This window comes from Panthera uncia, assembly GCF_023721935.1.
Source record: "Panthera uncia isolate 11264 chromosome C1 unlocalized genomic scaffold, Puncia_PCG_1.0 HiC_scaffold_4, whole genome shotgun sequence".
NCBI lineage: Eukaryota > Metazoa > Chordata > Mammalia > Carnivora > Felidae > Panthera > Panthera uncia.
Window position 1 is genome coordinate 25,220,421 of NW_026057585.1, and position 13,071 is coordinate 25,233,491.

The 13,071-nt window shown below is 43.6% G+C and overlaps 1 protein-coding gene across 2 annotated transcripts in view; it reads right to left on the reverse strand.

Moving 5' to 3' along the window:
• The window catches only part of TLCD4 (TLC domain containing 4), a 95,271-nt gene that overhangs the window by 55,071 nt on the left and 27,129 nt on the right, over positions 1-13,071 (reverse strand). The window lies entirely within an intron of this gene.

Sequence of the window (13,071 nt, forward strand, 5' to 3'; positions counted from 1 at the left end):
ATTCGGGGACTTTGGTCTCAGTTCACTGATCTCCTCCAGCCCTGATATCATCCTGAGTGACTTCTTACTATGTAGGAGGCCAAGATTTCCTTAACAACCCAGTCCTTCTTTATCAGAAATGGCACCTCTTCCATGCCACCTCAACCAATCAGGGACCTTCATTGTCCCTTACTCATTGTTTATCTGCCTCAGAAACAGCATTTCAAGTATTCCCCTGTTGACTTTTCCTTCAGGTGTGCTCAGTATTACAACATTCTCAAGACTACTTGACCTCTTTGCTTGTTCCTATGCATTAGTCCTTTCCTCTGTTTTATTTCCCTCTTTCATCAGCTTAGATCCTAAAGACCATCATTTCAGTAATACTCTTACTAACACCCCACATTCCCTTTCCACTGCCAAGAGCTGGCAAAACTCCAACCCCAGAGCTGCTCAACTATTTACTCAGTGATGAGCCCTAAACAATCAGAGCGCTGTTGGGAAATGTCACATACCCGCAGAGATTGAGGCTGGTGAGTGAGGAATGACAGTGGGATCAAACAGCCCTCAAGGCTGCACAGCGCTCCCACGCACTGCCCAGGCCAACCAATCCTTTCCCACTCCACAAATGATTTTTCAAATCATCTCTACTTTTCAAACGTCTAACCATCCACCCCCATTCTTAACAGATAACCCCCATCTGACTTCACACACACACACACACACACACACACACACACACACAGAAGCCAACATATGAAAACGCTACCTGCACACAAACTACCTGCACCTTCACCCATCTGTCCTTCCACCTCAGGGCAAGCTCTCTAACCCGTGCACTTTGAATCCATCCTTTCTGGCTGCCTTGGGAGTCTTCTGCTCCCCATTACCCTTTATTCTCTGCAACTTGATCTTTCTATTGGCTACTCCCGAGTTAACTCTCAAACTTCTTCAGCTCTCAGGTCAACCCTCACTTCCTCAGAGAAGCCTTCTCCAAGCTCCAGCACCAGATCAGTCCCCCTCCCCTCATCTGCTCTCAGAGTGCCAAGTCCCTCGCCTTTACAGCTGCAATTTATTTTTAAAAATTTCTTTTTAACTTGAGTATAGTTGACACACAATGTTATATTAGTTTATGTGCACAACATAGCAATTCAACAATTCTGTATGTTACAGCAGGCTCACCACAGGCATAGCTACCATCTGTCACCATATGACATTACTGCAGTACCACTGACTGTATTCCCTACACCGTGCCCTCCATCCCCGTGACTTATTCCTTAACTGGAAACCTGTGTCTCCCTCTCCCCTTTCCCCATTTTGCCTACTCCCCACCACCCTCCCCTCTAGCAACCATCAGTTTGGTCTCTGTATTTATAGGTCTGATTCTATTTGTTTGCTTGTATATTCATCTGGTTTTTTTTAGATTCCACATGAGTGAGATCATATGGTATTTGTCTCTGTCAGATGTAGCTGCAATTTCAATGAATGTCTCCTTCCCCCAGAGAAATGTGAGCCCCATAAAGGTGGGAAACATGAACATTTTCTCCCTCACCACTGCATCCCTATGCCTAGCGAAGGCCTGCCATATAGCATGTGCTCAATAAATGTCTATTAAATAAAATGACAATAACAGATACTCATATTCTTATATGTGCTTTTCATTCTGCTAGTATCTCATCAGCAACAGGTCCCTCATTTTACAGTGTAGTCAGAACATTGGGAAAACCTGAGAACGTATTTCCTTCAAAAGGAAAATCACTTCAAATGTCCAAGAGCAAAAAGTACCCATCAATATTTTAAAGTGACCTAATACTGAATAAGTGTTTCAGTCCATTTGTACAGCTGTAACAAAATACCACAGACTGGGTGGCTTATAAACATCAGAAATTTATTACTGCCTACAGTTCTGGAGGCTGGAAGTTTGAGATCAGGGTACCAGTATGGTTTGGTGAGGGCCCTCCTCCAGGTCACAGGCTTCACCTGGCAGAAGGGGCAAGGTGGCTCAAGTGGGGTCTCTTACAAGAGCACTGATCCCATTCATGAGGGCTCCACCCTCATGACCTAATCACTTCCCAAAGACCCTGCTGGCTCATACTACCACCTCCTGGGGGTAGGATTTCAACATATGAATTTGCAGGGTGGGGAGGGGAAAACAAACATTTAGGTCATAGCAGTAGCATATATAGTTTGTCTACCCCAAATTCCTTATAACAAATAGTATGTGTTCAAAGGTTTCATAATAATTATAATCTGCACTGTATTTTCATACTCTTACCAGCTACAGAAGTACTTACTGATTTATCTACCATGTCAGTAAGCCTAACATGTGAAAGTGTTTTAAAAGTCTCTACTTGCAAACTATAAGCCATTTTTAAATGAACGCATGACTGCAGAAGATGAGACATTTACCAAACCAAACAAAAACCCTTTCAAAAAAGCCACACCAGCACCTCACCTATTCATTCTGGTTTCTGTTTGCATTTACATATGGGCAAATGCTTACCTAAGTGCTTGTGAAATGTTAGTAATTAATGGAGACAATAACACCCCCCCCTTAGTAAAAAATAACTACCACACTACCCACTTTTGTCTTTTGATTCTTGTAAAAACCATTAAACATCTAATCAAATATGTACAAAGCTCTCAACTAACTACAGTTATACTTTGTGTTTTTTATTGTCATTACTGTTATTTTCATTCTACATCAAAAGCTATATGAAAAAAAGTTAGGAAAACTATGTGCAGAAACATTCCACCTCCTTTCATTTCCTGAGTACCAAGTACCATTAGCATTAGTGTGAAGGTCTACCAGAAGGCAGCTACATAAGAAATCAACCTAACTTCCATAAATCCTCAAATATTCATGGTACTGCTTTTTAAACAGAAGCAATGGGAAGAAAATGAAGACTAAACCAGGAAGGAGTAAGGAACCCTATATGAAAATGATTAAATTACACTCCCTTTCTCAGATACATGATGTTACTTAAGATTTAACAAGGAACTGCTCATGAGGATAAGAAAAGAATTCTCTATGGTTCTTCCCTGTCACTTAAGATACTAAACTTTGAATAAGGGTATCCTTTATATTTTTCCCATTCCTTCAATCCTTTTTCTTCCAAGAGCATATAACAGAATTCAAATCAAAGAGAAATCGTTCAATTCTCCATGTTACACACCCTGGCAATGGACACCTCCCTGAATTTTTTTTTTTTTTTTTTTTTGGTTTATAGATTGTCTTAATAACAAAATTTTAAATATTTAAGGTTAAATATTCATACTTTTCTACCTGACCTTTATTTGTCCCACCGTCCTATGTAATAATTACAATCACAGGATGTACAAGCAGGAGGGAGGCTAAAATTCTGCTCCCCAAACTGGCTCTGTAAGAGACCCCCACACTCAGGGGCTGTGGGGTGGCCCCATCTTGCAACAACTTGGAGAACTGTTGTAATAGCTAATTCATATTGCTACAAATCACTTTAGTCCAAGATTTCTCTTTTGTCTCCTTATGCCAGTGCCTTCTAGATCTTTCTCTGACCCTTCTCATTGTTTTTCAAAATTTCATATCCCAGAGCTTCTCCCTGCCCCTCTCACATGTGCTCATACAGTACTTTCTCTGTATGTATTCTTATGCAGACCAGTCAAGATGATTCTGTAGTCTTCTTTTTAAAGTTTGGTTGTTGTTGGGGGGTTGGGAGGTTGATATTTTTTCACTCAGCCCAGAGTCCCCACCACGACATTCTGGCACAGCAAGGACGGGTGGGTATCTCCTCCTTAACCCCTCCCTGAGAATTCCTGCTCTTTCAAGAAATAATTTCTCTCCTCTGTTTCCCACAGCACTTGATTAGGTCTCCCTTCTATTATAGGTTGTTTGTTTGTTTGTTTTGTTTTGTTTAAGAAGGCTTCATGCCCAGCGCAGAGCCCAATTCGGGGCTTGAACTCACAGCCCTGAGATCAAGACCTAAACTGAGATCAAGAGTCAGAAGCTTAGGGGCACCTGGGTGGCTCAGTCGGTTGAGCAACTGACTTTTGCTCAGGTTGTGATCTCACAGTTCGTGAGTTTGAGCCCCATGTCAGGGTCTGTGCTGACAGCTCAGAGCCTGGAGCCTGCTTCAGATTCTGTGCCTCCCTCTCTCTCTGCCCCAACCCACTCACATTCTGTCTCTGTCTCTCTCAAAAATAAGTAAGCATTAAAAAAAAAAAAAAAAGAAGAAGAAGAGTCAGAAGCTTAACCGACTGGACCATCCAGGTGCCCCTATTACAGGTATTTTCAATTAGGATTTTAATAAAACATTTATTCTTATTTTCCTAACTTATGCTCATTTATACTTTTTACATATTCTGGCTACTAACTTAAAAATAAATAAAATGAAATCTAATATAGTTAATCTATGCTGTGTCAACTTTTTAAGTTTTTTGTCTTATTTACATTTTTTTATTTCATTTTACACTGACTCTCTGATATGGGATTTGTTTTTTAATGCCTAACAAGAAGTATAAGGGAGTGACAATTGAAAAAAGGCCACCTTTCCCAGCTTTCCCTTCTACTTTGCTGGTTCCCAGCCCCCAATCCACCATAGAATTCTCCCCTTAGAAATTCAGTTCACTTTCTAGGGCCTTAAGCCTGAGAGCACAGATGGCACATTTTATTTACTTGGTAAATGTTTCCTAGCATCTCAACCCACTTAAAAGTTTATTGTAAAGAAGGTTTTGTTTTTCAAACCTAAGAGCTCCAATGGTAGCCATTAGCTTTTGGTTAAACCAGAATGTCTTAAACCAAGGCATTGGAAGGCCTTGGCAAGTAATTGGAAGATCACACTAATACAGTACTTGGCACAAATAATAAGGGGTTGAAAATGTATACAATTGGAGGTGTCACCTTTAAGGAAATCAACATTTCAAATACAACACACTCTCCTAGTCTTAGAAGAGGTTAGCGTGTGAGGAGCCCTACAGCTGAAGCAGGTGGTGTCATGTCACCTGGGGGACTCAGGAAGAGGAATGAGGTTCTGCAGCCAACCTCTACCCAACTTTGGATGTCCTGATTTCCCTGCAATTCCCTTCCTGGAAGGGAGCCTCTTGGCTTGGGATATCTCTTGGGTTCCTGCCAACACTGTGAAATCAAGGAAAAGCTGGACAGAGCAAGATTTTTCAAAATATGTTTTGTTCCTTTTCTAAAGGAATCACTGCCAAGCAAGCTGGGAAATCAGAACCTAAGGAGAGAGGGAGGTCCGTCTCACCTTCAAATTGTTGATCCAATTCCCCCTGAGAGAGTCTCTGGGATGCAGAGAAGTGGCTGAGGTAGAACAAAGCCTGCCTGCCTTCTATGTTTCTCTCTGTTCGCCTGCTCTATACAGGAATCAGAGACAATATTAACTGCGTTAGAGGAGCTGAAGAACAATTGAGCAAATCTCCCACCTGTTGAGTCTTAAAATGCATTTCATTCAACTAGAGAGAGACCTAGAATCAAATCCTAGTCCCAGGATTTATCAAGTTGCCATGGGCAAGAAGAATATGACCTTTCTAACTTGCAAGTCCGATGAAAGGGATTAAGAATGCCTACAGTGCAAGAGGGTTGTCTGGCTTACGTGAGATGAAATCAATGCACCAGGCACAGTGCTCGGCACATGTAGCTACTTGTGATAATTCCTCAGTAGTGTGACATTGCCACCCCTGTCACCCAGAGGTGGAGTTTATGCCTCTGCCCCCATGAATCTGGGCTGACCTTGCCATCTGCTGACACGCAATCGGTAGGAGAGAGGCTGTGAGGTTTCTGAAGCATAGGTAGGCCTCAAAAGACCTTGCAGCATCCGCCTTTTGCTCTCTTGAGCACTGCTCTAAACCCGCCATGTGAAGAAACCGGTCTAGTCTATTGGAGCATGAGACCACCTGGAGAACCGAGACACCCAGCTGATAGACAACACTCAGTACGGGCTCCCAGCCGCGCTGGCAAGCCTGTTTCCATCTTCCAGCCCAGCGGACCCTCCAGCTGAATACTGCCATACGAATGAGCCTAGAGGCGGCAGGGTAACTGCCTGGCCACCCACAGAGTCACGACAAATAAGAAATCATTGTTGTAAACCACTAGGTTCCGGGGGTGGTTATTCAGGAATACATCAAAACACCACTCAATAAAGGATAGCACTTATTATCACCACCTTTTCCTAACCAAGAAATGTTACACCCATCTCTCAAATGTTACCAAGTCACAACGGGATAGATATTTGGTATCTGAAGCAGTGTCATCGTTTCCCTCTCCTTTTTCACCTTTGGCTTAGGAGCCCGGCAGCTTATATTCACCTCTAATCTGATTGGGGGGTGTAGTGGCTTAAATGAGAAGACAGCCAAGGGGTTCCTGAATTTTCTAGGTGAATTTTCATGCTGGTCCCTAAGGGCCACTTAACGAACACCCCTACTAAGGTACTTTGAGAGCGGTTTCTCTTCTGACCTCTTCCCATAGATTGCCTTTGCCAAATGCATGTTTCCCAATACATGTGGCACTTAGCAGCCTGATTCAGTATCTGGTTTGACACTTAATCAGGCAGCCAAAAAAAATCTGAACACACAGACACGTTTCTCTGAAACACTTCACAAGCTAAGAGGTGATGTGCAAATCAGTCACACGTTGCTCTGGGTGACCTCAAGGTTAACACTGACAAACATACAAACCTCATGTTTAAATTTAGGGTAAGTCCTGTTAAAGTACCTCAGCTTGACCGACAGACTTGGTAACAAAGAACTGTCCTGGGACGATGTTCTGAGGCAAGACTTAAGTGGATGTGGTCATGGAAACACAGACCCAGGTGGTTCGTGAGAGTGGAACTTTCCCAGCTTCACAAAACAGGGTCACACTGCCCCAATCTGTAGACCTCTGAGTCTTGCTAATACTCTCCCATGCTACCACCTAGTAATAACTGGAAGCTTGGAGATGCTCTCAAGATTTCTTGGAATGATGGCTCTGGGCCTTCTCACTTGCGGAGCTCCTCAGTGTCAACACATACCATCCTTCCTGCGTGGACCAACTGCAGACTTGGGCATGTGTGTTTTTAAGAGGAAAATATTTTGTTCATTGTTACAGTCCCAATACATTAATGCCATTTAAACATAATCCTCACTTCTGGGAGGTGGGTGAGGAGCAGGGGTTAAATAGGTGATGGGGATAGAGAAGCGTGCTTGTCGTGATGAGCACTGGGTGATGTGATGTACAGAAGCACTGAATCAGTAAATTGCACACCTGAAACTAACATTATACTGTATGTCAACCGGAATTTAAATAGAAACTATAACAATGGGGGCGCCTGGGTGGCTCAGTCAGTTGGGCATCTGACTTCGGTTCAGGGCCTGATCTCATGGTTTGTGAGTTCGAGCCCCATGTCGGGCTCTGTGCTGACAGCTCAGACCCTGGAGCCTCCTGCTTTGGATTCTCTGTCTCCCCCTCTCTCTGCCCCTCCCCCACTTATGCTCTGTCTCTCTCAATAATGAATAAACTTTAAAAAAAAATAAAAAAAAAACTATAACAATAAATATCCTCACTTCTTGCTTTGTAAGTTGCAAGGCTAGTAATCTCAGGGAAGTGGGTTCTACTCACAGAAATTCCACTAAGATTATATATCCTGTATTATCTTGTAGAAAACATGGTCTAAGAATAATACCCGATTGCTACTTTCATTGGTACTCCTAAAGCTCTCTCTGGATTAAACCCATGAACTTACCCCTCACCCTAATGACTCTTACTGAGGAGGGCCAAGGTATGTTACCCCTCGCTAGCAAGGAGGAACAGGACATGAAATGGCATCTTGAAGCAAGGTCACTAGGTTTTGTACAACATTGGGGACGTTGTTGAGAATGCTGGCCATTGCATATGCAGTGTTTTCTTGCTGAAAATCCAAAGAAGTTTCTCTCACCTCCCAGAATCAGGAATAGATGGATTTCTCCAATTTGGTTTCTCTTCTGGACACCTTAAACCTTGCTGTGGGCTGTTTGTCTCTTCTCCTAGGCTGCTGCAAAGCCTACAGCCAGAACTTGAAGGTACCCTTACAACCTCACTCATAACTCCATCTTATTTTCTTTTGGCTTATTTTTCTTTCTCATCCTAAATCTACTGTATCTTGTCATATTGTATGGATCTTTGTAAGCCATCCCAGATCGCTTTTGGAACAAAGTAGGGTATAAATAAAACTAAAGGCATTATGGGGTGCCTGGGTGGCTCAGTCGGTTAAGCGTCCAACATTGGCTCAGGTCATGATCTCGCGGTTTGTGAGTTCGAGCCCCGCGTCGGGCTCTGTGCTGACAACTCAGAGCCTGGAGCCTGCTTCGGATTCTGTGTCCCACCCTCTCTCTCTCTCTGCCCCTCCCCCACTTGTGCTCTCTATCAAAAATAAATAAAATGTAAAAAAAAAAAATTAAAAAAAAAAAAAACTAAAGGAATTATAACCAGTGTTTATGCCTAGCCCCCCCCCCCACTTCAGATGGGGAACTCCTGGAAGCAAGGGCTGTGCATTGCCCCACTATGTGTCTAGCACTCTACTTTTACAGCTGAATGAATATTTGGGGAACTAAATGGTAGAATATGTAAATTTTGATAGCACTGTGTTAACTAGATTATAAAATGAGCAGTATACTGATGATTTCATCTTTTATCATTAAAACAAATGCACAGATGTGTCAAAGGATGCATGTCCAAGGGTGTTTAATACAGCATTCGAAGAAACCCTAAGGTCCAATGATGGGGAAATGATTATACTGGCACAGCCACACCACAGCTTACACAGACATTCAAATACACAAGATGATACAGAAGGGCATTCACCATTCACTATGGAGTGTGTGTGTGTGGGGGGGAAACAAAAGCAGGCTATGAAATAATACATATTTCATAAATACCTAACTGGATTATTTTGGCATTTGTAGAGAAGAAGGGCTGTGCCCCCAAATTGCTACCTGGCTGTGTTTGGGAGTCAAACCAGAGGAGACAGCAGGTGGAGAAAGGGGAAAGTGTGAACTGTCATTCTCTTCAGTGTTGGCTGTTTTAATGGTTTTTCTTTTTCTTTTTTTTTTTAAACGAGCAAGTTTCACTTTTGTCATTTAAAAATAAAGAACACTGCAGAAAATATGTAACGACTTGAGGTGTTTTTTTTTTTTTAACGTTTATTTATTTTTGAGACAGAGAGAGACAGAGCATGAACGGGGGAGGGTCAGAGAGAGGGAGACACAGAATCTGAAATAGGCTCCAGGCTCTGAGCTGTCAGCACAGAGCCCGACGCGGGGCTGGAACTCACGAACTGTGAGATCGTGACCTGAGCCAAAGTCAGACGCTTAACTGACTGAGCCACCCAGGCGCCCCGCGACTTGAGGTTTTAAAGCATTCGCCAATCCTCAAGATGCCTAATGTCTCGAGGATTTGGTTAGGAGATCCTAAGGTGGGATACTCCCAACCAGCTGCCCTTCAGTCCAGGCAGCCAGGCCTCCCAGGTGGGCAACTTGGTTCCCCCCCTTTACAGCCTTCATCCCACCCTGGGTTCCTCCACTAAGCAGGTAGGAAATTGGACTGATTCCTGACATTCACACAGGCTTTTAAAATTTGAAAAGGCAACGAATCTTTCTCAATTAGCATACAGCCGAAGTCTTTACAAGTCCTTAAAATAGCAGGTAATAAATTAGAAAACATTTAAATTCTTAACTGTCTCAATGTTTTTGCACGTATTAGAGCAAAACATGTTAATTAATTGAGCAAGACCAGTTTGGGGAATTCTGTCCCTAAAATGTTAACACTTTGTAAAGGAGGATGGGGGGTTAATTGTTCTAAATTTTTCCCTGAATGAAAATTCCTTCTTCCCCATCGCACCAAATAAATATATACCAAATAGAAGTTTTCTCTGTCTTCAAAATGTAATTTTGAAAGGTATTTTTAAGCCTATTTGGAGAAGGTAATTAAATTAACTTGACCAAGATAGATTCTCCATGTCCCCAAAATGTAAAAATTAAATCAAAACCAATGTATTAACCCATCAATGTACAGTTATTTCTAGGGCGGCCATGACGGGATATGGTGGTGACCAACACAACACAGGCCAGAAAACAACCACGGGACTCTATGGAAATAGTCGGGTGGACACCGCTAAGTCCAGAGCTCAGAGGTAACATCGGAGAAAGCATTAGATATATATACCAGACAGCTGAGAAGTAAAGCCACACACTGAAAACATATCAACTGAGGTAAGAAAATCAAACAAAGCAAGGATGAGTCAAAGGGAGTCTCCACCTAGGTCAGAATATGGATGATGAAAACAAGCAAATAAGGAGGCAACCAGAGTGAACCCTGACCCCCGTGCACGTTTTCTTCTGTGCTCTGTTGTGCTTGCCCACTGGTGATGGTGTCAGGTGGAGGAGGCAGGTGGTAATTGTTATGAAAAGGCGATCAAAGGCGTGCAGATACACTGCCCCTCATTAACTCCAGGCCACAGATCCTGGAAATTAGCTCAAGGATGCTGCATGCTGCCTCACCTATTTCTCCAAGAAGCTTTTTTGGCAATCCCAACGCCTATGGATGATGATTCCAGTTTGACTGTAGATCTTGAACTAGAGGTCTAAGGAAGCTTTGATAACCTAACCCTTTTACACAAGGTAATGAGAGTACTTTTCCATTTCTCTGGGAGGCAAGCAGCTAATTTCCTAATGAGTTTGATCAGCACATGGAGTTTTGAAACAACACACTGCACTGACTTCTGTAAGAACTTCTCAAAGCTGTGTGGAAAGTTATGAGCCTACACTTCGCACTATAAGCCCCTCTGCTCCCTATCCAGCTGATGAAAGTGGACGTGGCCTAAATCTACCAGCCAATTTGTTTTGGATCCATTTGTCCTCTTCACCTACAGAGAGAAATCTGCTCTAAAGACACTGTTTTCAAATTCAAGTTTACTCCTTCCACGCTACCTTTTCCCTCAAAACCATTTTGCTTTGAAGTGGATACAATTGATAGGAAGTCCCCTTTGGCACCTGTCCATCCAGGTGCGTTCACTAATGTGAGTCCTGCATGAATGAGCATACCAGATGGGCTCCCACACTCCCACCTGTCCCATGTGGACCAACAGGGGTCCAGATTTCCCGATCAACTCTGTGCTCCCCTCCACCTCCTCCAGCATCTCCAACCCAAATGCAACCTGTTTATCCATCCATTAGGCAAATGGTTTCCTAACAGTGGACTCTGATCCACTAATAGATGATGAGTTTTTCAGAACACTGAATAGGAACAGAAGCATAGAAACAGAAACCAGAATGCGGTACACAAGAGAGTAAATATTGTTTCATGAAACTGGTTTCAGACTCACACATACTTACTTCTGTCCTGGGTCGCAGTGCAAAACCCATTCTGTACTGTGTTGTAATCCAAAAACGTTTGAAACACTGCTATAGACAAGCCTTTGTCCCTCTAGTCAGACTCTCCCCCCCCCCCCACCCCTTGCTATCCGTCCCACTGCTCAGCAACTCTTCCTCATGCTGGCTCAAGCTCTGAACTGACTTCCAGCTGTCTTCTTTACCCGCTGTTTTCACAAACCTTGGCCTTTTACAATGATTCACAAGCTCCTTCTCATGTAGCCACAGGATTGCCTTCTCCTTGAACAGACCAATGTTCTGAGAAAAAAAACAAAAAAATCCTTTGCTATTCCTGCCTTCTTTTCAGGTCTGGGATCTGCTTGCAGAACATCCAACTGTCTCCCTATGAATAACAAACCTCAGAGCAGTAGGACTCCGTTTCTTTGTGTGCTACCTTTCATCTCCAACAAGAAAAAACCACCACCAAAGTCACTCTCACAATACCTCAGATTTTCTTACAAAATGAACCTTGCTTTCCTGATGTAATGCATTCTCTGGTGTCATACGTTCAGTGCCTGATAGCAATGGCAGGTGAATATAGCTCATCTCGAGTGGTGAGTTAAAGTCTGGTTCCCATCCTTGAGAACAGATGGTTACTCCACCTCCATATTGCTATCTTCTTCCACTCACAAGACAAATGGAAGGAGGGAGAGCACAGCAAGGTGGCTCTACGCGTGTGGTGGCATCTTTTCCTCTCTCAAGGACGAGAGCACAAGCTGTCCGGCACAGTTCCACCACCCCCTCCTGCCCTCCCTTGTCCAACCTCCCACAATTCTCGCCCAGACAATAAATTCATTATCTTCCTCCACAGAAAAAACTAGTTTGCTGTATCTTCCTGTACACTGTTCAGTTTACTTTTTTCTGCCAAAATGACTACCCTACTTTTTAACCTTCCAAGAGATATCAAAGCTAAAAGGAGCCTTAATGTGTAGGATATGGGACACTGATCTGAGAAGAAGGGGGTGGGGAGACATGGAGGTCTGAAGTTTTCTGCTCAGTTTCTTCTCAGACTTGGAAGGCCAGCTTGGAGGGAGAAACATAAGCGCTGGGTGGGCCTCTTTTAGAGCACCAGGGGAGGGGAGGGCTGCACTAGACTCAGAATGGCAAGAAACACTCTCTGAGGGTAAGGGAGAGAAGGAGAGGTCACACCTAGGGCACATTCTAGAGTTTGCCTGGAAGCTCCACTACTCCCTTCCTGTAGCCCGACTCCTTTCCCACTTCCCAGTCGGGATTCCAGGGCCCCTTTACTACCTCTCTGGTTGCTGGGATGGCCCTCCCTCCCCTCCCAAGTCGCCACTTCCTCCTCCCAACTCCGTTGCTGGGAATGCTCTCAACCAGTGTAGCTCAGAGTTACGTTTCTGATAGCTCCCTGCTCCCAAGGCCTCCGTCTCCCTTGGTAATCAAATCAACCTCTCTCCATGGAGGTTTCAAAAAAGCAAGGAAAAGATAAGCCAACTCTTGCACCATACCCCCAGGGTCTTTGAGAAGACCCAGCTTCTTTGGGTTACCTTCAGCTTCTTGACCTTCAGCTTCCTAGGCACCTCCAAGTGTACACAGCTTTAGCTGCAAAGAGCCTTTATTCTTTCCAACAAGGTCAAGAAGGCTTAGAGTGAAATGCGTAGGCATAGAAAGCTCATAGTGTAAACAATTATGACCGCTGAGCGGCTGGATGCCAGGTGCCCAGCTCCAGCAGGTAAAACTCATAGGAGATCACACAGCAAG